The sequence below is a fragment of the Delphinus delphis genome, chromosome 19 (genome assembly GCF_949987515.2).
Source record: "Delphinus delphis chromosome 19, mDelDel1.2, whole genome shotgun sequence".
Classification (NCBI taxonomy): Eukaryota; Metazoa; Chordata; class Mammalia; order Artiodactyla; family Delphinidae; genus Delphinus; species Delphinus delphis.
In genome coordinates, this window is record NC_082701.1 from 41,651,516 (window position 1) to 41,676,648 (window position 25,133).

General features: G+C 41.9%; 1 protein-coding gene and 1 long non-coding RNA gene across 3 annotated transcripts in view; one reads left to right on the top strand and one right to left on the bottom strand.

Moving 5' to 3' along the window:
- Positions 1-25,133, top strand: part of MYO1D (myosin ID) — a 350,137-nt gene that overhangs the window by 261,187 nt on the left and 63,817 nt on the right. The window lies entirely within an intron of this gene.
- The window catches only part of LOC132414785 (uncharacterized), a 44,117-nt gene continuing 41,742 nt past the window's right edge, over positions 22,759-25,133 (bottom strand). The window contains exon 3 of the long non-coding RNA XR_009517023.1: positions 22,759-22,799. This is a non-coding gene — a long non-coding RNA (uncharacterized lncRNA). The remainder of the gene's footprint in view (positions 22,800-25,133) is intronic.

Here is a 25,133-nt window from a genome sequence, read left to right on the forward strand (position 1 = left end):
TCAGCTGAACTGTGTGGCCGGCCTCCGTGTGGCCTCACATTGTATGGCCTTGTTTGACACTAAGATCTTGCATCATCTGATGCAGTTTGATTTATCAAAAATCAGTTCACCAGTGCACATGTGGTTGACAGGACTGTGCTGTATGTATACTTGGAAATTGTCAGGCAGGTGAAGTTTTTATTATGTGGCTTTTCTTTCCACTTTTTTAAAACTAGATTTTAAAAATCAATTTGCCAAAAGTCAGTTTGCCAAGTGGCCAATTCACTCAACTTGCAAAAATGTGCAGAGTTACCAAAAACTGGTCTCGAGGAGTATCCTTGAATTTGTTCCTTGTAACAGCATTTTAACGCATGTTCAGGTTAAAGAAAACGAAGCCTTTTGGATTAGCTTAGTCTTTTTTGTGAGTTTCAGCTGAAAAATGGACTTCACTCTATTTGCACATGTATTGTTTGGAGTTTATTTAGAATCGTTAGGAAAGAATATCCTTTTGTTAGATACCTGCAAAGAACCAGCAAGCACGTGTGTCTTTTATACAAGCGTTGTGGTCTTAGGGCCTCAGAAGTCCACAGAACCATTCCCAAATAGCAGTGCCTCATATTACGGTTTGACTCTCACAGAGAGGCAGCCTGCATTTCAGGTCATCCAGACTCAAGCTTTTCCTAGAAACTGGCATCACCCACTTTCCACACCAGATCTTAAAATACAAAGCAACTGTCAGAATCCACAGATGTTAACATTTCCTTATGGGAAATTCAGTTTGTACTACATCTTCAAATTCTCCTTCAGTTATTTTCCATTTGATATTTAGTATTCTTCCATCAAATTTGCGCAAATGACTAATTCATCTCATTTACCAATTTACCAAAACTTTGTTCCTTTTGACTCTTTATAAAGTTTACAATTCGGTTAGATGAGATGGCAGCTAATAGCTTTTGAGAATTTCCAGGAAGTGTAATTGATCAGTTTTCATAACGACAGTCTAAGGAGTCCCTTTGTCTCTGGCCCTGCTATTGTAGCTGGAAGTAGCTGGAAGAGAGGAGAGTGTGTGCCCCATGCACCTGGGTGCCAGTCCTGGTGGGGAGGGGGGACAAAAGGGACAGGCTGATAGGTGAGGGAGAGCTGGACGGCCCAAGAACCGTAAGTGTCCAGCCAATCCATCCAGCAAAAACTGGATAAACAAAAAAACAGTTTTGTTAAATATGCAAATTTGACAAATTTGTCATTCAGCATATTGATCTTTGGTGAATTCACATTTGGCAAATTACTTTTCCTCAATGAATTGTCCTAGTTCATAACAGGTTCCCCTCACTTAAGCTAGTAGGAACTGGGTTTGGATCCCTGTATCCAGGAGTCCTAGCTCAATGCACTGAAGTCCTGCAAAAATCAACAGCTTTGATACACTTGTACCTACTAATAAATAATATAGCAGATGTTGTTGGATCTTGGTAAAACATATAGTTGGTACTTTATTGCCAACATTTAGTATTCCTCCTAAGATACCTGTTGAACCTGCCTCTAAACTCTTTTTTTTTTTTTAATTTTTTTTTTTTTTTTTTTTGGCTGAATTGGATCTTCGTTGCTGTGCGCACGCTTTCTCTAGTTGTGGCGAGCGGGGGCTGCTCTTGGTAGTAGCCCACGGTGCGCGGGCTTCTCATTGCGGTGGCTTCTCTTGTTGCGGAGCACGGACTCTAGGCACGCAGGCTCAGTAGATGTGGCACACGGGCTCAGTAGTTGTGGCTCGCGGGCTGTCGAGCGCAGACTCAGTAGTTGTGGCACATGGGCTTAGTTGCTCTGCGGCATGTGGGATCTTCCCGGACCAGGGCTGGAACCCATGTCCGCTGCGTTGGCAGGCGGATTCTTAACCACTGAACCACCAAGAAAGTCCTCTAAACTCTTTTTGGAGTCTCTTTAGCAGATTCAAGCGTCCCTGTTTTGTAAATATTAGGGTGTTAAACTCGTCTGTAGCTATTAGAGATGTTCCTTTATAAACTGATATTGTGAAGTTGTATTTTATCCAATTTAACTTTGCTGATTTTGTAAACTGAGCTTTTTAAAAAATGCTTGAGAATCTGCCAGTTGTTGGTTGTAGTTTTTTCCTCATCTCTGGGCATCAAAATTGAAGACATCAGTTATTTGGAATTTTTAATTGCTGTGTTAGTGTCTACGTTGCCAGACAGACATCATTCCATTTTCTTCCTCCTCCATCCAGAGACATATCCTCATCTCTATGTTTTGTTTTTTTGATTGACGTAAAGTTGATTTACAATGTTGTGTTAGTTTCTGCTGTACAGCAAAGTGATTCAGTTATATATATGTATACATTCTATTTTATATTCTTTTCTATTATGGTTTATCACAGGATATTGAATATACTTCCCTATGCTATACAGTAGGACCTTGTTGTCCTTGTCTCTATGTTTTCAATTCTTCCCAGCATTATTTTAATTTTTTCCTCAGGGGTGAAATAAAAAAATCTAATACACGATTGAAATGAAAGTAATAGATTGTCAGGTCTGTTGGAAGGAAATGGATTTTGTAATGACAAATGAGGCAAGTCTGAGGATAGTCAAACTCGAGACTTTAGCAAGCAGGTCTCAAAAAAAATACAGAAAAAGTGAGTGTTAATCCATGACTAAACCCTCTAAAATAAAATATGCTCAAGAAAAGAAACATTCCCCTTACTCATGAAATCTCTACAGTTTTATATAACAAACAGGGGAGGAAATTAAAGAAACCAACGTGGCTGAACCTAAATCAGCCTGAGCTCAAATTTAAGAAAACCAGGGGGAAAGAGAGAAGGAAGGTAGTAACCACAAGCAGTGATAAAAATGTCAGTTGCCCGTAAAAATACTGTCAAGAAGACCTAAGTCATAGATGAGCTGAGACTTGGGGAAAATAATAATAAAAATAAGGGAAGAACACTGCTTTGTTGAACAAGGATGGGAAAGCAGTATCATGTGAATAGGTGTTTTCATTTTACCCACCAAGAAGTGTTTCTGAAACTAAAAGCAAGCATTAGGGAGAGTAAAGCCCAACTAGGAAAAAGAAGACAGCTGGATGTTGTATTAGTTCCAACCTCCAAGCCAGGCGACTCCCATCCCGAGATTCTGGAAAGATTCAATAGGAACCCCTGTCCACTGGCAGGAATCTTTGAGCAGCCAGAGAGAATTGAAAAGGTGCCCCCAAACTGAAGACAAGCTTTCCTAGTTCTGCAAATGTGAACAGAGATCCAAAGCTTATAATTCTTGTTGAACCTGACATAACCTTTCAGCAAAAGTCTAAAACCAACAGTTATATTTTATAAGTACTTAGTGAAAAAAGTAACAAAAGTGAGAAGAAATTGAGTTAGAACTCACCTCTCGATGATTTCCCTCAAACACTGACTTAGGTAAAGACATATTTACCAAGTTTGCAAATAGCACAAACCCAGGAAGGATAACTTGTGTTTTGGATGAGAGAATCGGGTTTCAAAATATCATCAGGCTAGAATGAGAAGAAACCACAAAAATGACATAAATGTAAAGTTCTGCCTTTGGGTTCAAAATGTCATTTGCACACATGTGCCCTAGGAGAGCCTCTCGGGGGGCCGTGAGACGCCCCCCCCAAGACTCTAGTATCTGTGATTCAGTCATGTGCAGCAGTGGCGTGCAGCTGAGAAGCTTACTGCTGGAGAGGAAAGCAAGAGGTCATTCTTTCATATTTAATTGGAACCATTTTCTTGACCTTTCAGAGGGCAAGGAGCATAGAATTTTCTAGCGCTTAGAACACTGAAATAGTGCCAGAAAACAAATTCTTATGTTTTGCTCAGTTGTTTCAACATGGCATACGTTCCTGGCCAGACCCTCTGCAGAGCCCAGGCTTCTCTCTGTAGAAGGGGAAGGCTTGTTTTGTTGAACTCAAAGCCCATTGTCCGGGCTTCCCTGGTGGCGCAGTCGTTGAGAGTCTGCCTGCCAATGCAGGGGACTAAGGGTTCGTGCCCCGGTCCGGGAAGATCCCACATGCCGTGGAGCGGCTGGGCCCGTGAGCCATGGCCGCTGAGCCTGCGCGTCCGGAGCCTGTGTTCCGCAACGAGAGAGGCCACAACAGTGAGAGGCCCGCGTACCGCAAAAAAAAAAAAAAAAAAAAGCCCATCGTCCAGCCTTTCTGAAAAAGGTAATAGCAGTTACTTCCTTTAGCTTCTCTTTGACACAAAGAAAAATTGTTCCCAGCCTCCTTTTCTTCATATTTGAGACCAAAAGAAATAGCCAACATGACATTTATGATTTTTTAAATGGTTTTTGCATTTAATACCTTATTTTTGGCTTTCCTTTTTTTTTTCTTTTAACTTGTCTAAAAAATTATGGAATGTCAAATTTTCTGTAATTGTCATTATTAATTTTTTTTTTTTTTTTTTTTTTATTTTGGGCTGTGTTGGGTCTTCGTTGCTGTGCACGGGCTTTCTGTAGTTGCGGCGAGCGGGGGCTACTATTTGTTGTGGTACGCGGGCTTCTCATCACGGTGGCGTCTCTCGTTGCGGAGCATGGGCTCTAGGGCCGTGGGCTTCAGTAGTTGTGGCGCGGGCTCAGTAGCTGTGGCTCGCTGGCTGTAGAGCGCAGGCTCAGTAGTTGTGCTGCACAGTCTTAGTTGCTCCACGGCATGTGGATCTTCCTGGAGCAGGGCTCGAACTCGTGTCCCCTGCATTGCAGATGGATTCTTAACCACTGCACCACCAGGGAAGTCCCGTTGTTATTAATTTTATAACCAGAACAAATATTTAAAAGTTATGAGATTATTTTAGAATCTCTTTTCTTCTAGAAACAAAGCAACTAACAACCAGTAAATTACCGTGAAATTTTCATAGTGGAAAAAAATCAGCTTGATCACAGGCATCCATCCTTGGTGAGAGAGAATCATTACTAAATGAAGCAAAGAGTTATATATCCTGGTCTTAGAAAGATACCAGGCCTAGAGACAGCATAGAAAATGAAAAGAATCTGACTGAGGCTATAAGGAGAAAAGAAACTTTGGTATAAAATGGAATAGGAAAGCAGCCTTACAATAGTACTAGATGACTCAGAGAACCCCTTGTCAGAAAAAAAAAAAAAAAAAATCAAGGAACCGTGTGTTAGAGAATATTATATTGCTTTCTAACCGAGACAAATTAAAAAAACTCAAGCCCAGCCTCACTAAATTATGCCATTCAGAATTAGTAACTTCTGACTTTCCACATCTGAGGCTTCTTTGATGCATGGCGATTCTTGGCCTTCTCTGTTCAGCATGTGCATTGAATTAACAGACCTGGAAGGAATGAGTATTTGACAGGAAACAGACAGTGTGTCTTCTGGTCTTAACTCCACCACCAGCTCGCTATAAGCCCTTGAGCAGATCAACCTTTTTTAATCAAGATTAAAAGTCTTCACCAAATTTCTTTATTCATTTAAAATAATATTTTTCTATTTGCATGATGAAAAAGCTCTGGAGATGTTTCACAACAGTGTGAAACATTACTGAACTGTACACTTACAAATGGTTCAGATAGTAAAAATAAAATAAAAGTCAGTGTTGGCTACTGAGCACTGTAGAAACAGGGTGAGGGGGATATATATCTTGAGGCTCAATCATTTATCAGACATTGTCTTAGGCATAGTGATACGAAGACCCACCTCCTGCCATCAAGAAGCTTGTGGTCTGTCAAAGGAGATGAATGCATAACTCATGATAAGCTTGTAAGAGTATAAAGAAAGTGGCTTAATGCACAAAGGTCAGAGTATATCTTTAGACCAAAGTGAGAGACGTGAAAAATGTTCTGGGGAAACTTCATCAAAGAGGAGTGGTGTTTGTACCAGGCTTAAAAGGAGATCTCCAGAGTTTAAAAAGTGGCCTTCCACGTCTATCCAAGATGGAGTAACAAGGATGAAATTTACCCTCTTACCTGATACAACAAAAAAAAAAAACAGACAAAATATATGAAACAATAGTTTTCTGGATACTAGGTATCAGACAGTGAAGGATGGTGATCCATGAGAGCCAGAGAACAAATGAGGTGAGCCCTGCAGCTGCCCTGGCTTACTGCCTTGAGAGAACATCCAGGCTGTGGCACAGGGAGGGGGAACCACTATGGAGCCTGGGGCCTGGGAGACTAAGGCCACTGACGTTTACAGGTCAGAGTAACAGAGGAGAGAGCTGCACAGAAAACTGGAGATCTGCAAGGGCCTCTGTTAAGTATCTACCTGAACACCGATCATGTTGTTAGAAAACCACCTGAGGACAAAAGAACAATCAGGAGGATTAGAAGGAGCAGTGCCTGGTACTCACGGAGAGTGGGGAGTAGTACCTGTTCCCAGCAGCCAGATTGGAAAACTTCATTCAATATAGTACTCAGAAGGATCTTCCTTCAGTAGTGGGGAATAATTGGCCCTAGACTGAGCACTGCTCTGGTTTCCTCTAACAAATTTGAAAGTAAGACCCAAAAGGATCAAATTATTTCCAAGTAACTTAACTGCAACCCAGAAAAAGCTCAAGAATATTTATAGGAATACAAAATTATCCACCGTCAAGTAGGTAAAATTCACAATGTCTGGCATTCAATCAAAAATTAGCAAGCCTGCAGAGAAGCAGGAAAATGAAACCCATTATGAGGATAAAAATCAATCAGAACCAACCCAGAACTGCCACAGATGTTAGAAATAACCAACGGGACATTAAAATAGTTATTATCACTTTATTATAACAGTTAAAGACATGGAAGATATCAAAAAAGACCCAAGTCAGACTTGTAGAAGTGAAAACTATGTCTGACATGAAAATACACTGGATGGGATTAATAGCATATTAGACATTGAAGAAATCAAAGATTATTATTAATAAAGTGAACTTGAAGACATAGCAATAGAAACTATCCAAAATGAAGCACACAGAGAAAAAAATTTTTTGAAAAAGGAACAGATCATCAGTGAACTATGGGATAACTTCAGCCAGTCTAATATATGGGTAAATGAAGTCCCCGACCAAAGGGGGAAGACAGAAAAAAATATTTAAAGAAATAATGGCCGAAAACTTTCCAAATTTGATGAAAATCTCATAAACCGACAAATTCTAGAAATTACACCCAAAAAATCATGAAGGAAATTACACCAAGGCATATCACAATCCAATTGCTCAAAACCAATGATAAAAATAAAAACTAAAAGGCAGCCAGAGGAAAAAGACATATTTTATACAAAGGAATACATATAAGGCTGTAGCAAATCTCCCATTAGCAACAGAAGTGAGAAAGCAGACAACATCTCTAAAATACTGAAGGAAAAAACTGTCAACCTACAATTCTATACCAATTGGTAATAGCTTTCAAAAATGAAAGTGAATTAAAGACTTTTCAGACACACAAAGGCTGAAACAGTGCATTTACCAGTAGATTCACAGCACAGAAATGTTAAAGAAAGTCCTTCAGGCAGAAAAAAATATGTATACCAGATGGAAATACAGATCTCCACAAACGAATAAAGAGCACTAGAAATAACAGCTACGTGGGTAAATATATAAGCTTCTTTCCTTGTTACTTCAATCTTTTTAAAGGCAATTGTTTAAAGAATGACAGTAACAAAGTAATACGGGTCAATTCGTAAATTGACCCTAACCAACCGAATTGTTCCTGCCCCTAATAAGAGAGTTTCAAAAATGTGAAGCAAAAACTGATAGAACTACAAGGAAAAATGGAGAAATACACAATTATAGTTGTAAATTTCAACGCCCCTCTCTCAATAATTGATAGAACAAGTCAACAGAAAAATAAGTACGCATACGGAAGACCTGAACCACACTGTCAACTGAATTGACCTAATTGACATTTATAGAACATTCTACCTAACAGCATCAGAATACACATTCTCTTCAAGTACATATTTGCCAAGACAGACCATATTCTGGGCCATGATACAAGTCACAATATAAAGGATTCAAGGTCCCTGCCATAATGAAATAAAATTAGAAATCAATAACAAAAAGATGGCCGAAAAGTCTCCAAATAAGTAGAAGGCAAATAACACACTTTAGAGCAACACGTGGGTCAAAGAGTTGATTAAAATGAAGGATAGAAAGTATTTTGAACCGCATGAAGATGAAAACACAGCATATCAAAATTTATGTAATGCGGGCTTCCCTGGTGGCGCTGTGGTTGAGAGTCTGCCTGCCGGTGCAGGGGACGCGGGTTCGCGCCCCGGTCCGGGAAGATCCCACATGCCGCGGGGCGGCTGGGCCCGTGAGCCATGGCCGCTGAGCCTGCGCGTCCAGAGCCTGTGCTCCGCAGCGGGAGAGGCCACAGCAGTGAGAGGCCCGCGTACAGCAAAAAAAAAAGAAAAAAAAAACATTTATGTAATGCTGGTAAAGCAATTCTTGGGTGGAAATTTATAGCACTAAATGCCTAGAACAGAAAAGGAGAGAGGTCTCAAATCAGTGAGGTCGGCTCCCACTTCAAGAAACTAGAAAAATAAGAGTAAATTAAACAAAATAAGCCAAAAAAAGAAAAAAGAAGACAAGAAAAAATCAAAGCTGAAATCAATGAAACAGAAAGCAGAAAAACAGTAGCAAATATCAGTGAGACCAAAATAAAATAGATCAGCATCTAATCAGATGAAGAGGAAAAACAGATGACACAAATTACCAAATCAGGATGAGAGAGTTGATATCCATACAGATTCTACAGATATTAAAAAGATTAAAAGGGAATATTATTATTAATATTTTATGCCAGTAAATTTTGACAGCTTAGATGAAATGGGCAAATTCTTCAAAAGGCACAAACTACACCAAAGCTCACACAAGAAGAAATAAATAACCAGAATAGTTCTTTGTCTATTAAGGAAATTGAATTAGTAGTTAAAACTTTCCCACATGGGCTTCCCTGGCGGCGCAGTGGTTGAGAGTCCACCTGCCGATGCAGGGGACACGGGTTCGTGCCCCGGTCCGGGAAGATCCCACATGCCGCGGAGCGGCTGGGCCCGTGAGCCATGGCCGCTGAGCCTGCGCGTCCGGAGCCTGTGCAGAGAGCCTGCGCGTCCAGAGCCTGTGCTCTGCAACGGGAGAGGCCACAGCAGTGAGAGGCCCGCGTACCGCAAAAAAAAAAAAAAAAAAAAAACTTTCCCGCAGAGAAAACTCCAGGTCTAGGTGGCTTCATTGGTGAATTCTATACATTTAAGGAAAAAATACCAGGTATATGCAAACTCTTCCGGAACATGAAAAGGAGACACTTCCCAACTCGTTCTATGAGTCCAGCCTTACCCTGATATCAAAACCAGACAAAAATATTACAAGAATAGAAAACTACAGAACAATATCCATTGGGAACATAGATATAAAAAATCTAAGCAAAATTGAGTATATCCACTTCAGCAGTATATAGAAGGAAAAATCAAACCCAACAATATATAAAACGAATCATACATTATGACCAAGTGAGATTTATCCCAAGCATGCAAGGTTGATTTAACATTCAAAAATCAATCCATGTAATTCACCATATAAATAAACTAAGAAGAAAACCCATATGACATCTCAATAGATGCAGGAAAAGCATTTGATAAAATCCAACATCCGTTTCTGATAAAAGCTCTCAGCAGACTAACAATAGAAGTAACTTCCTCAATCTGATAAAGGGCATCTGTGAAAAGTCTTTCACCATGTTTAATGGTGAAAGATTGAATGCTTTCCCCCTCAGACAGGATTCAGCACAATTGTATATTTTTAGGATAGTTACATTGTCCCTTTTGGATAATTGTATTAATTGGATAATTTGTATTGTCACTTTATAGTGTCACTTTGGGAAACAGTGGCAGTTTTTTTAAAAGTTAAACATACCTAACCCTCCTAGGAATTTACCGAAGGGAAAAATGAATGCATATAAGCACGTAAAGACTCATACACGAACGTTCATGGCAGCTTTATTTGTAACAGTCAACTACAGGGAATAACCCAAGTGTCCATTAACAGGTGAACGGGTAAGCAAACTGTGGTATCCATACAGTGGACTCCCACTCAGCAGTAAAAAGAATGACTATTGATACACGATGCCACATGGCTGAATTTCAAAATTCATTTCAAAATGAACGCTTGGTCAAAGAAGCCCACCTTAAAAATGTACATACTGTGTGATTCCGTTTCTATAAAACTCTAGAAAATACAAACTAAGCTACAGTAACAGGAAGCACATCATAAGTGGTTGCCTGGGAAAGGAGGGTAGGTGGGGAGGAGGCAAGAAGAAAAGATTACAAAGGAGAACAAGGAGACTTGTGGGGGGCAGCAGATATTTTGAGCGTGGCCGTGCTTTCAGGGTATATACACATCTCAGAACTCTTCCTGTTGTACGCTTCGAATGTGTGGAGTTTATCAGATGTCAGTGATGCCACAATGAAGCTGTTAATAAGCTTGGGACTGGGCTCTAGAGTCTAGGGAAGGAGGTCCAGGTGAGATGGGTCAGTGCATTGGGGGTAGAAGAAAACAGCATGAACAGAGCCATAAAGGGAATACTTGAAAATACATGGGCTCTGTTCTGAGAACAGTGAGAAGTAGTCCGGTGTGGCAGCCTCAGAGGTTGTACAGAGGGAGTGGCAAGAAATACTAGAAAGGTATGTAGGTGTGACCAGATTGTCAAGGAACTTGAAGGCAGTGTCATGAGTCTGAACTGATGCCAAAGCAGGAGGAAGTTGCCAAGGAGAACATGTAGAGTGAAAAGAGGGACCAGATTGGAACCCTAGGCAAATCCCGTGTTTAATGGATGGGAAGTCAAAAGGGTAGAAGGAGACTTGAGGGAAGGAATCTCTTGGAAAGAAGAGGACAGCATGATCAAATGCCTCAGCGTAAAAGGAGATTAAGACCCAGAAAAACCCCCAGGAAAGAATTAATCAAAAAGATTGAATGGAAGTATCGTCTGATCTTTAAAATGTTAGCTTATCTCTTCCTATTCTAAATTCTATGACTTTACACTCAGAAATTTAATTTTTTTTTTGGTACTCTACCAGTTCAGGAAAACCAGCTCCGGATATCTCTTTAGTGAGTGAGAACCTGAAAGTCCAGATGTAGATGTTCTAAACTTGACCGGCCAGTGCTGACTCCCCGATGAGCAAGGTTCTGAAGTTGTTATTCTTCCGCTAGGTGAAAGCAGTCATTCTGCAATTGGGAAACAGTGGTTGATCCTAAGAGATCAGGGTATAGTTTTCAAAGCTTATACACATAGGGATTCTGATACCCCATCTCCCATGGGACCCTCTATTACTTGACGGCAGTTTACTGGACCTCTCTTGTGGGTTGAAAAAAGAACTTAAGGGACTTCCCTGGTGGCGCAGTGGTTAAGAATCCGCCTGCAATGCAGGGGACACGGGTTCCAGCCCTGGTCCGGGAAGATCCCACATGCCACGGAGCAACTAAGCCCGTGCACCACAACTGCTGAGCCTGTGCTCTAAAACCCACGAGCCATAACTGCTGAGCCCGCGTGCCACAACTACTGAAGCCTGCATGCTCTAGAGCCCATGCTCCTCAACAAGAGAAGCCACCACAATGAGAAGCCCACGCATTGTAGCAAAGAGTGGCCCCCACTTGCCACAACTAGAGAAAGCCTGTAGCAACAAAGACCCAATACAGCCAAAATAAATAAAGAAAGAAAATTATGTTTTAGAAAAAGAACTTAAGGCCACGAACAAAGGGAAATAGTTTTACAGAGTAACTTGTTTTATGTATATGAGCTTTCAGAGCCATATTCTACTACTTCCTTATATACAATTTCTGCCAATTGTTTCTTATATTTTATAAACCCAAGCATTCTAACAGCTAACTCCAGGGTCTCTTTGAAACTTGTTTCTGCATCTTAAAAGTCATCCCATCTGTTGGATTCTTATTTCAGTGCTATTTTCAACTGTCACTAGTGGAAGCTAAATCATATTCACTATTTTGTGACTAGACTCTGAATCCTGGGTAAATAAACTCAGCATTGTCAGTTAAATGATAGCCATCTGTTCAGAAGAACAGAACTCAAACCTGAAAGTACACCTTTAGCAAAAGGAAAGGTGTAAAAATAAACATCTCAGCACCCGACAAACCTTGGTTAATTGTTAGATATTACACATTATTCCTGTTCTAAGTCACTTAACCTTTCTAGAAGAGAGGCAGTAATAAATCAAAGCTGGTGTTTATCACATTGAGAAGATGTGAATATTAACTCCCGGAGCATATTTCTTAGCCCCTGGCCTACCATCATATCATGTAGTCCAGGTGGCTGGTTTAGATATCCTGAACAGTGTGTGAGGTGCTTTTGATATGTGTTACAGAATTTTATTTAGGGTTTTATACTGTTCAGAAAACTTTTTCACCTTTGTTGCATAAAAGATTAGACAGTTACAGTCGTCCCCAGGAACCCTTGGCAGGTGACTCTAAAAGCAGATTCCTGGGGGCTTCCCTGGTGGCGCAGTGGTTAAGAATCCACCTGCCAACGGAAAGGACACGGGTTCCAGCCCTGGTCCGGGAAGATCCCACATGCTGCGGAGCAACTAAGCCCGTGCGCCACAACTACTGAGCCTGCGCTCTAGAGCCCACGAGCCACAACTACTGAGCCCGTGCGCCACAACCGCTGAAGCCCGTATGCCTAGAGCCCATGCTCCGCAACAAGAGAAGCCACAGCAATGAGAAGCCTGTGCACTGCAACGAAGAGGAGCCCCCCGCTCGCTGCAACTAGAGAAATCCCGCGCGCAGCAACAAAGACCCAACTCAGCCAAAAATAAATAAATTTATTTTAAAAAATAATTTAAAAAAGTAAAAGCAGATTCCTGGGGACTTCCCTGGTGGCACAGTGGTAAAGAACCCACCTTCCAGTCCTCAGGGGACACGGACTAGATCCCTGGCTGGGGAACTAAGATCCCACATGCCACATGGCAACTAAGCCTGCACACCATAACTATTGATCTCGCCAGCCTCGACCAGAGAGCCCATGTGCCGCAAACTACAGAGCCCACGCACAGACAGAGCAGACCGTGCACCGTAACAAAAAGATCCCACGTGCCTCAACAAAGATCCTGTGTGCCGCAACTAAGACCCATCGCAGCCAAAATAAATAAATAAAAATAAGGAAGATAAATAAATATTTTTAAAATAAGTAAATAAATAAATAAATGCAGGTTCCTGAATGTGCTGTCCTTCGTAGCTTCCATCCTGGATAGAGGAGTAAGAAGGTCAGGAGACCCAGGTTCCTTTAAATATAAAACCTTATGGTTTAAAAAAAAAAGACCAAAAAAAAAACCTTATGGTTTAAAAACTTGCCATCAGTTATAGTGCTTGGAACCTAAAATAGCAAATAGGGCAGAGTAGCACGCTTGCCAGTTCTACAGTATTCTTCGTCTTGCACATTTGGGAAAATAGATTTTTTTGGACATGCTTCCTCTTCCTTCTGCCTGACTCTCCCCTGATCTACCTAGCAATGAATTAAACTTATTGCAGTTTTGTTCTTGGATTCTATTAGCAGATTCCCTTTAGTAGTAAAAAGGAGTCAGATATAAGGCTTTTTGTGGCTTTTAGGTTCCTGTCTGCCTTGTTTCTGCACCTCTGCTGTTGTCAGATCTCTCAGACGAGGGCACTGATTGACCACAAACCAAAACAAAAAGATGCTCCCTTGCTGGTAAGCATCATTGGAACCTAGCTTTTAAGAAGTCCTGTTTCTTTCCGGTGCTGTGGGTATGCTGAACCTGGGACTGATGGCTACTAGAGGTAGTTGAGCAGATAACCATCTTGGGAATTCTGGAGTCCATGTGATGAACTTATTCCTCACCCCTCAATCTAGCTTTCATTTCTCTGAAGAGCAGTCATCTAGACACACTCCAAAGAAAGGAACAGGAATCCTTACCAGGTAATGGATGGAAAACGATATTAGGAGAAGCCTGCCCCAGATGGAATGGTGAGTGAAGGCCAGGGCATACGATGGAAAGAGGGGACCTGCAGAGCAGACAGAGAACTCAGTGCATCTAATCTAATAGGCCTGAAATAAGAAGATCGGTATCTTGGGCTTCCCTGGTGGTGCAGTGGTTGAGAGTCCGCCTGCTGATGCAGGGAACACGGGTTCGTGCCCCGGTCCGGGACGATCCCACATGCCGCGGAGCGGCTGGGCCTCTGAGCCATGGCTGCTGAGCCTGCGCGTCTGGAGCCTGTGCTCCGCAACGGGAGAGGCCACAACAGTGAGAGGCCCGCGTACCGCAAAAAAAAAAAAAGAAGATCGATATCCTTAAGTCACCCCAAAAATCCCTTTCCCAGTTGTATGTTATCACACCACATGTATATTTGATGTTGTTTAACCAAACAAAATTTATTGTAAACGTAAAACTTATAACAAAACCTCACTTATTTCTATTTTACTCATTCAAAATTTTCATCAGGAAGGAAAAGGATGCAAAAGAAATCAAACGTAAGACTTTGTAGCTTGAGGCTCCTGCCTAGCGATTTTTTAATGGATTGGGCTGTACACACAAGGTCAGTCAAAGGTGGCAGGGGTGGAACTGCAGGAGGCATGAAGGACTTTGGGCCTGGACCAAAAGGAACCTCAGATTTAGAAACTTGTTAATTATTTCAGTTTTGCTATAGATTATTATCATCATGCTTAGTATTATGTGAAACAGTCTATAAAGTCTGGATTTTTTTCCATCAGAATGAATGCTTTAGGTTTGATTTCTATATATCAACTTTTCATTGCTTTCATTAATGAAAATAGTAGTAGTAACTACTTCTTAAGGTCCTATTATTATATCCATTTATTTACATAAATTATAGGATTTAATCTTCAAAGTCACTGTACTGCAGCGTAGACATTCTTATCCCCATTTTACAGGTGAAGAAATGGGTTCAGAGCATATAAACGATTGACCCAAGGTCGCAAAGCTAATTAAGTAGCAGAGCAGAGTCAGAGTCAAACCCAAGTTCTCTGACTGTAAAACTCAGGGTCTCTGAAAGCCACTGTCTTCGTGTGAAGACCAGGAGCGTATAAAGCTTGACAGGGACACGCGTCTTGACTTTCAGAGAGCTTTAGCTGTACCGCACCTTGTATGGCTTTGCTCTCCTTTCCTCAACCTGTAGAGTGAGCCCCGACTCAAAAGTGTGAGACTTTCTGTAGATAAGTTAGATGCCAGAGATACAGCAAGACACCCCTCCCTCCCGCACTGAGTTTACAAATAGATAACAAAAAGCAATTACAGTTCTACTGAGAACCATGCAGGTGAACTGAGAAGTGCTGTGAATAAGAGGTTTGCTTTAAAAATTTTTTTTTAAAAATTAGGAAAAGAATTGTAGGAAAATATTTAGCCTAATCATGAGAAGAATTTGTGGAGAACTTCCTATTTTTAGAAGAAATAAAATTGAATTTCTTTACTCAACGAACTATAATTCAACCTAATTCAGGCAAAACTAGCTAGCTTTGCAGAATTTTCTTTTTTTTTTTAAACATCTTTATTGGAGTATAATTGCTTTACAGTGCTGTGTTAGTTTCTGCTGTATAACAAAGTGAATCAGCTATATGTATACATATATCCCCATATCCCCTCCCTCTTGCGTCTCCCTCCCACCCTCCCTATCCCACCCCTCTAGGTGGTCACAAAGCACCGAGCTAATCTCCCTGTGCTATGCAGCTGCTTCCCACTAGCTATCTATTTTACATTTGGTAGTGTATATATGTCCATGCCACTCTCTCACTTCGTCCCAGCTTACCCTTCCCCCTCCCCATGTCCTCAAGTCCATTCCCTATGTCTGCGTCTTTATTCCTGTCCTGCCCCTAGGTTCTTCAGAACCTTTTTTTTTTTTTTTAGATTCCATATATATGTGTTAGCATACAGTATTTGTTTTTCTTTCTGACTTATTTCACTCTGTATGACAGACTCTATGTCCATCCACCTCACTACAAATAACTCAATTTCGTTTCTTTTTATGGCTGAGTAATTCCATTGTATATATGTGCCACATCTTCTTTATCCATTCATCTGTCGATGGACACTTAGGTTGCTTCCATGTCCTGGCTATTGTAAATAGAGCTGCAGTGAACATTGTGGTACATGACTCTTTTTGAATTACGGTTTTCTCAGGTTTTTTTAGTTTTTTAAGGAAGCTCCATACTGTTCTCCATAGTGGCTGTATCAATTTACATTCCCACCAAGAGTGTATGAGGGTTTCCTTTTCTCCATACCCTCTCCAGCATTTATTGTTTGTAGGTTTTTTGATGATGGCCTTCCGACCGGTGTGAGATGATATCTCATTGTAGTTTTGATTTACATTTCTTTAATGATTAGTGATGTTGAGCATTCTTTCATGTGTTTGTTGGCAGTCTGTATATCTTCTTTGGGAAAATGTCTATTTAGGTCTTCTACCCATTTTTGGATTGGGTTGTTTGTGTTTTTGATATTGAGCTGCATGTGCTGCTTGTATGTTTTGGAGATTAATCCTTTGTCAATTGCTTCATTTGCAAATATTTTCTCCTATTCTGAGGGTTGTCTTTTCGTCTTCTTTATGGTTTCCTTTGCTGTGCAAAAGCTTTTAAGTTTCATTAGGTCCCATTTGTTTATTTTTGTTTTTATTTCTCTTTCTCTAGGAGGTAGGTGAAAAAGGATATTGCTGTGATTTATGTCACAGGGTGTTCTGCCTGTGTTTTCCTCTAAGAGTTTTATAGTGTCTGGCCTTACATTTATGTCTTTAATCCATTTTGAGTTTATTTTTGTGTATGGTATTAGGAGGTGTTCTAATTTCATTCTTTTACATGTAGCTGTCCAGTTTTTCCAGCACCACTTATTGAACAGGCTGTCTTTTCTCTATTGTATATTCTTGCCTCCTTTATCAAAGATAAGGTGACCATGTGTGTGTGGGTTTATCTCAGGGCTTTCTATCATGTTCCCCTGATGTATATTTCTGTTTTTGTGCCAGTACCATACTGTCTTGATTACTGTAGCTTTGTAATATAGTCTGAAGTCAGGGAGCCTGATTTCCTCCAGCTCCATTGTTCTTTCTCAAGTTTGCTTTGGCTATTCGGGGTCTTTTGTGTTTCCATACAAATTGTGAAATTTTTTGTTCTAGCCCTGTGAAAAATGCCATTGGTAGTTTGATAGGGATTGCATTGACTCTGTAGATTGCTTTGGGTAGTATAGTCATTTTCACAATGTTGATTCTTCCAATCCAAGAACATGGTATATCTCTCCATTTGTCTGTATCATCTTTAATTTCTTTCATCAGTGTCTTATAGTTTTCTGCATACAGGTCTTTTGTCTCCTTAGGTAGGTTTATTCCTAGGTATTTGATTCTTTTTGTTGCAGTGGTAAATGAGCATGTTTCCTTAATTTCTCTTTCAGATTTTTCATCATTAATGTATAGGAATGCAAGAAATTTCTGTGAGAATTTTATCTTGTATGCATCACCCTGAGTAGTCTTTGCCAACTACTGATACAGTTGTTTCCTTTGTTTCCTGTAAACATCTTTTTTGGGAATTCTTAGTTGGCACTGAGATTGTACCTATAACTGTGTACATATGTGAATTCTCTTCACTTATACCAGGTGGTGAAAGACAATGGAAAGTTGTCTGTAACGCACTGAGAGGAAAGTATTGTCAACCTGTAATTCTTTACCCAGCCAAAGTATTAATCAGGTGTGAAATTAAAAAACCAAAACAAACGAACAAGGGGAAAAACATGGTCAGAGAAGCAGAGGCTTTTCACACACCCTTTCATAGGAAATTTTCCGAGGATATATTCCCACAAACTAAGGTAATAAAACCAGAACGAGGAAGACGTGAGGACCAAGATGTAGCAGATCCAAATCAGGAAGGAAACAAAGCCTGAGCGGCAGCTGTGGTTCAAACTTGGCAGAGCCATCCGTCCAGATCAGTGCGAGCAGATAGAGGGCATCAGTGAATGGTCCCTGGGGAAAGGGGGCTCATGGGTTTCTGTTTTATCCTTAAAAAGCTAGACCATGACGACAAAAGGCAATTATAAATTCCGAGGGGGAAAAAAACATTCAAGACAGAATATATTTTGGGACATTACTGAAGTAGTGAATAATAATTACATGGTTGCAGTAATAAAACACTGCTTGATTTCCAACTTTCGGAATTAATCTTAGTCAAAGCAATTGCTAAGCATGGAAGCCTTTGAAATGTTACAGAACACTGAGTTGATAATAGTCAATATTTTTTTAATGTCTTCTATGTTCCAGGCACTGTTCTAGATGAGGGGATACAGTGAACAAAAGAGCTCTTAATGCTCACATTCTAGAAGCCGCGGGGTGGGGGTGGGGTGGTAAACAATAAACACATACAAATAAGTAAGAGACTGTCTAGAGTAGCATGAAGATAAACAGGATAACATGAGAGTGCATAGCTAGGGGTGAGAGGTTGCTTTTGCTCACACAGACCTTTCAGAAGGAGTGATGCTCCAATTAGGATTCCAAAGATGAGGAAAAGGAGGAGATCCGGGGTGTTACCAGGCTGAAGAGCAAAGGCCTTAAAACAGGAATGAACTTGTGATGGTCGAAAGATAAGGGGAGGGAGATGCAAGAGGGAGGAGATATGGGGATATATGTAGATGTATAGCTGATTCACTTTGTTATACAGCAGAAACTAACACACCATTGTAAAGCAATTATACTCCAATAAAGATGTTAAAAAAAAGATAAGGGCCAGTTTAGCTGGAGCAGAGCAAATGAGGGGGAGAGTGTAAGAGCGTGGATGTTAGAGAAAGCCCAGGCCAGATCATTGAAGGTTTTATGGGCAACAGTGAGGGGGTTGCAATAAGAGACCACTTTTTAACAAGAGGAGTGATGTGATGCGATCTGATTTATATTTCAGAAAAATCACGCTGGCTGTTATGTAGAGGACAGATTATAGCGAGATAAGAGGTGCCGGTCCTGGAGAGAGAAGGTGATGACTTGCACTAGTGTTTTAGCAGTGGGGACGGTGAGAATATATTTTGGAGACAGCGATGACAGGACTTATGTGAGGTGAAAGGGAAGGAGAGGGTTCATTTCTGGCTGGAGCACCTGGTAGTTGGGGTAGCGTTGACTGAGAGTGGGGTATTTGGGATAGGAGCACCTTTTGGAGGTAAAATCAGGAGTCCATTGTTGGAGATGTTAACAAAGGAAATATTCTCAACCTCGAGGAGGTACAAGTATTTGGGAGGGAGGCAGAAGCGCTAAAAGGATAGAGATGCCAGGATCCTCACCTTACACAGTGAGCAGTAAAAATATGGTTTCTTGTTGATGGAACAAAGCAAAGGATACCTATATTGTTTCATGTAATAAAGAGGGTCCAAAGTGATACAACCATACTGATTAAGTTACAGATGAGGGGGGCAAGAGGAGGCTATTAGTGATATAAATGCAGATGTGTCATAAAAAGAAGTCAATGGATAACATCTAAAATTGGTAAATTAAGAAAGAACTGTATGAGCAGATTATTAAGTGATTGGAGCAAACCATCAAAAGAACTAAAAATAAAAGCAATTTAAAAAAACAAGCATGAAAGAAGGGAACAGTGGGTCAAGGGACTGTTGCTTTTTTTTTTTTTTTTTTCAGTCCTCTGTGTGGGTTATTTCGTTAAAGAATGAAAGGGTAATGTTTTAATGGCCTCAACAAAATCAGATTTTCTGCATATGGCGTGGAAGTCCTTTTTGGTTTCCCAAAATTAATTGAACAGTGGGGAAGGAAGGGGGTATTAAAAGTCTTATTTCTCCAAAATAATACCAAGAATCTTCCACTTTAAAACATGCTAGAAGGTGGGTGTGCTACCAGGTGTCAAAAGAAAAGGTTAGCCGTCTGTTCCTTTCTTGACCTGTAGGTGTTTCAACAATTCTAATTTAATTTAATTCTAATTTAAATCATGTTCCGTGTCCTCTACCACCTTCTAGAGAACCATCCAAGCCCCCACCAGAATTTACGGTTTTTCTGGGCTATTTGGCCAACTTAATGGAATGGAGAGTCCCAGGAAAGGAAGGAAGGCTGGAGACAGAAGGCAGTGCGAAGGAGCAGAGTGGCAGCCACAGAAACAGACACTTAAAAAGTGACTGTGGGGACTTCCCAGGTGGTCCAGTGGTTAAGACTGCGCGCTTCCAGTGCAGGGGGCGTGGGTTCGATCCCTGGTCAGGGAACTAAGATCCCGCATGCCGTGCTGCACGGCAAAAAAAAAAAAAAAAAAGTGACCACGGAGGGGAGGGCCACGTAGGGGGTTGCAAGTATACTGCTTAGCTGGAGATCTGTGGTCAATTCCTTGGCCACGTATCTATCAACAAAAGTGTCTTTACCCACCCGCCTGCCTCCTCTCCCCCATCCCTCCAGCCCAGCAAGCTGAGGACACACTTGCCACTGACTCACCTGCTCTAGCATAAATAGGGAAGAGACCCTTTTAAGACCTCTTCTGAGTGATGTTCTGAGTTACTCTCAGGAGAAATTCTCTTCCGTGTGCTTCTGTTTGCTTTTCTCTCCACCCTCTTAGCCTGTTTGTTACTGTGACTCCTGCTTCTCCTTTTGCCCCACATTCTCCCTCCCAGACCCCTTCCTCCCTGGAACCACCCTTTCTGTAGCCTGGGCTCAGCTACTTTCCCTCACCTCCTCCCCCGCAACAGACATGCACACTGGGTGGCTGACATCCATGAAGATTAGTTACAGCATCGATGGACACCCTTAGGATGTGCGTGTTTTAGGAAGAGGAATGTTGTGTTAAAATTCCATCCAGGTTCCATCCCTCACTCCTTAATATTTAACTTAATGCCTGAGACCCCAAAGCGCGGCGTTATAATATCCATCTGTGCTCAGAGTAATCCCACCAAACTCGAATTTCACCCTTTACAACACCCTTTACAACAGAAGCTTTGAAAGCATGAGCAATGTCAGCAGAGCCTTAAACAGCGTGATAACCTTAGCTTACTGTGGATGTGCGCTGGTAGGAGGAAACTCTCTCATTCCCATCTTACAACCAAGGAAGTTTGACTAAACATCAGGACAGGTTTTTGACTGTCAGAGACTGATGAAATGATGGGAACTGCAGATATAACTGCTTTCCATCCTTAGTGAAACCTGAAAATAGAAGTCATATTATATTGTTGCCCGGGAGCAGATCAGGTAACTTCTGAGGTCCCTCTGCTTCTCGGTTCTGCTCATCTTTCACTGGCAATTCATGGAGTATCGTGAGACTGTAGGGTTGGGACGAGCTTAAAGATTCCAGCCAGTTCCAGGCAATGGTCAGACTTCAACAGAACTCATCCCTGACTGCTTAATAATTGCTCTGTTTGTAAGGACCTCCAGACAAATCGATTCCACAGCTCCTTTGGTGATGTATTTAAGGATCTTAAATATCCCACTCAGGAAATTTAGTCCTCTTCCTAAACCGAAATTTCCTATGCTTTGGTTTCTTCTCGTTCTCAGGAACTGTAGGAACAGCTGTCACCATCTAGTGACTCACCTTATGATACCTTCATATACTCATCTGACCTTTTATCTCCTTCATTCATGGGTCTTATTCTCTGGCTCTTTAATATATTCAAATTATGTGTGCTCAAGATCAAAAACAGTTGGAAAGCAGTCATAGTGGGGTGACTACTGAGTTGTGTCTACTTCCTCACTCTGTAAAGTTACTGGAAATTCAGTTTAGCACGATATACCCATCACTGACCAATCATTGCTCATCACTCCCAGATGCGTGCTCTGAGAGACAGGAAATTCACGCTACTGGGCGTGCACGCCATTGCTCACCCAGAGGGAGGCGGCATTTCTCAGTCTCGGTCTGAGAAACTTCCATTCGCTTCCCTTAGGTGCCCCCCATTGTAAGAGACGGGTTAGATTGGGAGGGGCCCCGCACAGGAATGTCACAGGTGTCTTGGCTGTAGCAGACACAGCACAGAGTCTGTGTGCCAGCCTGAGAGCAAGTTACAGTCCAAGAGGCCTGAGCGCCCTTGGGCCCGAGACAGCTCAGAACCCTCCAGAGATGAGTCACCCTTCGCAGGTTCGGCATTTTGGCCTAGAGCGACACCATCCCCAGTGAACAGTGGAAGTGAAATATGCCTCTTACTATCTCCACCGCTGAGAAAACGAATTGCTCATATTAGTTTTCTATGATACCAGGACAGTCAGTGGCTCGGGAATAAAACGCTGTGGTCATGAACATTTGTTGACAGCACAGACCTCAAGGTATTTATTGAAAAGCGATCAGATTCTTTAGTCATGGAATTGATTTATTATCAATGAACATTTACTGAGCACTTGTGACACAGGAAACACCCTTCTGTACATCGTGGGTAGCCACACGCATCCTTCAGTCTCCGACCCCCTAGCCTTGACAGCCAACATGAACCCAGACGAGCGCTGGTACCCCAGTGAAGTCTGTGTTAAAGGTGCATGAAAGCTTAGAGGCCGGAGCCCCTAACTCTGCCTGGGAGAGTACAAGGTGCTGTTCTTCCAGCTGGTCTGGAAGCACTTGTCCAGCAGAGAGGCAGGGAAGGGCTGAGGTAGGGCACCGGAAAGCACCGGAAAGGCAGGTACCTCGCAGGGGCTGATCTGGGTGGGACAGATTGACAGGCACCTTCTATGTGAAATGACCGTAGGTCCTCGCTTGCCAGGGACAGTCGTGGTTTATGGCTATTGCCCCAACATAATAATTAATAGAGCTGCCTCTTTTAACTCTGAAGAGCGTCCCAGACAGATGGTCAGTTACACGGCCACCTGACGTATACACTGTGCAGGTGGGCTTAGTAGGTTTTGTGAAGCAGGGAACTAATCAGATTCGTGTTCTGCATACTCCAGCAGCTATGAGGAGGACAATTTGTAGAGGGAAGAGACTAGAAGCAGAGAGAGAAAGAGAGAAGTAGAATTAGATACCACTCGCCTTGAAAACTAACTCTGTCCTAACCATATTCCAAACACAAGCTTGCCTAAGTTGGTTATAAGAACATCTCTGTCTCCAGTTATAATTTTTTGAACAGCCTCAAAGCTACATAGATGTTCTGCATGTGTCTTGGTCTTTTAAATTCTTGGTAATTTTCAGAAATTATATTAGCAATGTATCTACCAACCTGACTTTTTTTTTTTTTTTTTTTTAACAATATCACAGAGACGAAGATTCTGAGAAATTCTTGGGGGGGAAACATCTCCAAACTTCCTTGGAGAAAAGGTCTCTGCAAGGTAGAGGAGCTCTGATTTGCGCAAGTTTGTGTTAAAAGGTCATGCTCTTTTGATAGGAAGCTGCTCCTGGCCTTTATTGTGACATTCCTTTGAATGGCTTTCCTAGTCTTACAAACAGGTTTTACCAAGCCACCCACACTTCTCAGGTGTTTTCTCTGAGACAGATGACTTGGGCTGAGGTGTCTAAGCCATGGAGCTGAGTTCATTGGACCTGGAGACTAACCAGGAACAGTGGCCTCGTTAGCGCCCCTGAACTAACCCAGCACAGCCTCATTGCACAAGGCACTTCCGGTAAATGCACCTTGTAGGTGGATGTCTGTGATCGCCCACATCTGGGGCACGTATGCTTCCTTCCTATGGGGCTGCTTGGACAGGCTGACTAAGCATGGTGACAGCACGAGACCCCGCAGCGGCCAAGTCATCTGGAAGGGCCTGGAGCCCAACTTAGCAACATGTTCATGCTTGAGAAGCAGCGTGATGTGGCCGAAAGAGCACAGGCTTTGGACTGAGACTGGCCCGCGTTTCAGTGCATCTCTGGACGAGACACCTTGGGTGTTTTCTTAAACCTCTGGGTACCTTATAATTCATCACCCATGAGTGAGGATAACAATGCCTGCTTTGCATGTTGGTGGAATGGGGTTAGTCTAGCCAAACAACGAGCACAGCTGTGGCACATAATAGATGCTCAGTTGATGGTGGCTGAGTTTATTCCCGTTGTCATCGTGATTATTACGGAATCGGTTCTGTCCCAATACAGCCATTCATCCAACAAATACTTCCTGAGCACATATGACTTGCTGAGCAGCGTCCTCTGCACCAGGGCTATAGCCATGAACAAAATAAACAAGGCTTCTGTCCTCAGGATGCTTAGACAGACACCCTAATTCACCTCGTCTTCCTTCATTCACTTTTTTTTTTCAGTTGTTTTTAACATGTTTTATCGTATGTAATTTTTCAACATTCTTTTTTTCGTATTCTTTTCCATTATGGTTGATCACAGGATATTGAATATAGTTCCCTGTGCTATACAGTAGGACCTTGTTGTCTGTCCTCTTCATTCACTTCTTAATTTATCAGCTTCTGCCCCCACTGCCACTTGTTACCCTTTGCCAGTGTCCCCTTACCCTCAGCCAGAAACTCCTGTCTCCTGAATACTTTTACCCCATTAACACCCCCGAAAGGCCAGCATCTGCACCTCTTCCTCACCTGCAGGCACACTCACTTCCCTTCACAGGTGGTCCCAGACTTACAACTGTTTGACTTAGAATGTTTTGACTGTATGATGGTGTGAAAGTGATAATCATTCAGTAGAAACTGCAATTCACATTTTGAATTGTGACCTTTTCCCAGGCTAGTGATGTGCATCCCTGACTCTCGTGATGCGGGGCAGCCACGCCATCACGAGGGTGAGCCACCGACACAGGTGTGACCACTCTGTACCCAGGGGACCATTCTGTCGTTCACTCTCAGTACCGTGTTCAACCAGTTACAGGAGATATCCAGTGCAACAGACATTGTGTCCGATGATTTCGCCCAACTATAGGCTAATGTAAGTGTTCTGAGCGTGTTGAAGGTGGGCTGGGTTCAGCCGTGATGTCAGTAGGTCAGGCGTATTAATTGCATTTTTGGCTTATGGTATTTTCAGCTTACAATGGGTTTATCGGGATGTAACCCCATCGTAAATTGAGAAAGATCTATACTTCCTCAAGCAAGCGGCCCACACTACCTACCTTGGAGACGTCTCAGGTGCTAGACCTTCTGCAGGAAACTGACCCCCATTCATCTTTCAGGTTTCAGCTTAGATGACCCCATCCCCAGACAAATTTAGGTCCTCATGTTCGTGTCATCTAGTAACACCCTATTTTTCCCTCATAACACCACAGTTATAATTAATTTGTGTGCATGTGTTAATTTAGCATCTGTCACTTTCAGGAAGTTGTGAGGAGTTCCACAAGGGGAGGTCTGTGCCTGAGGACCAGTCTAGATGCTCA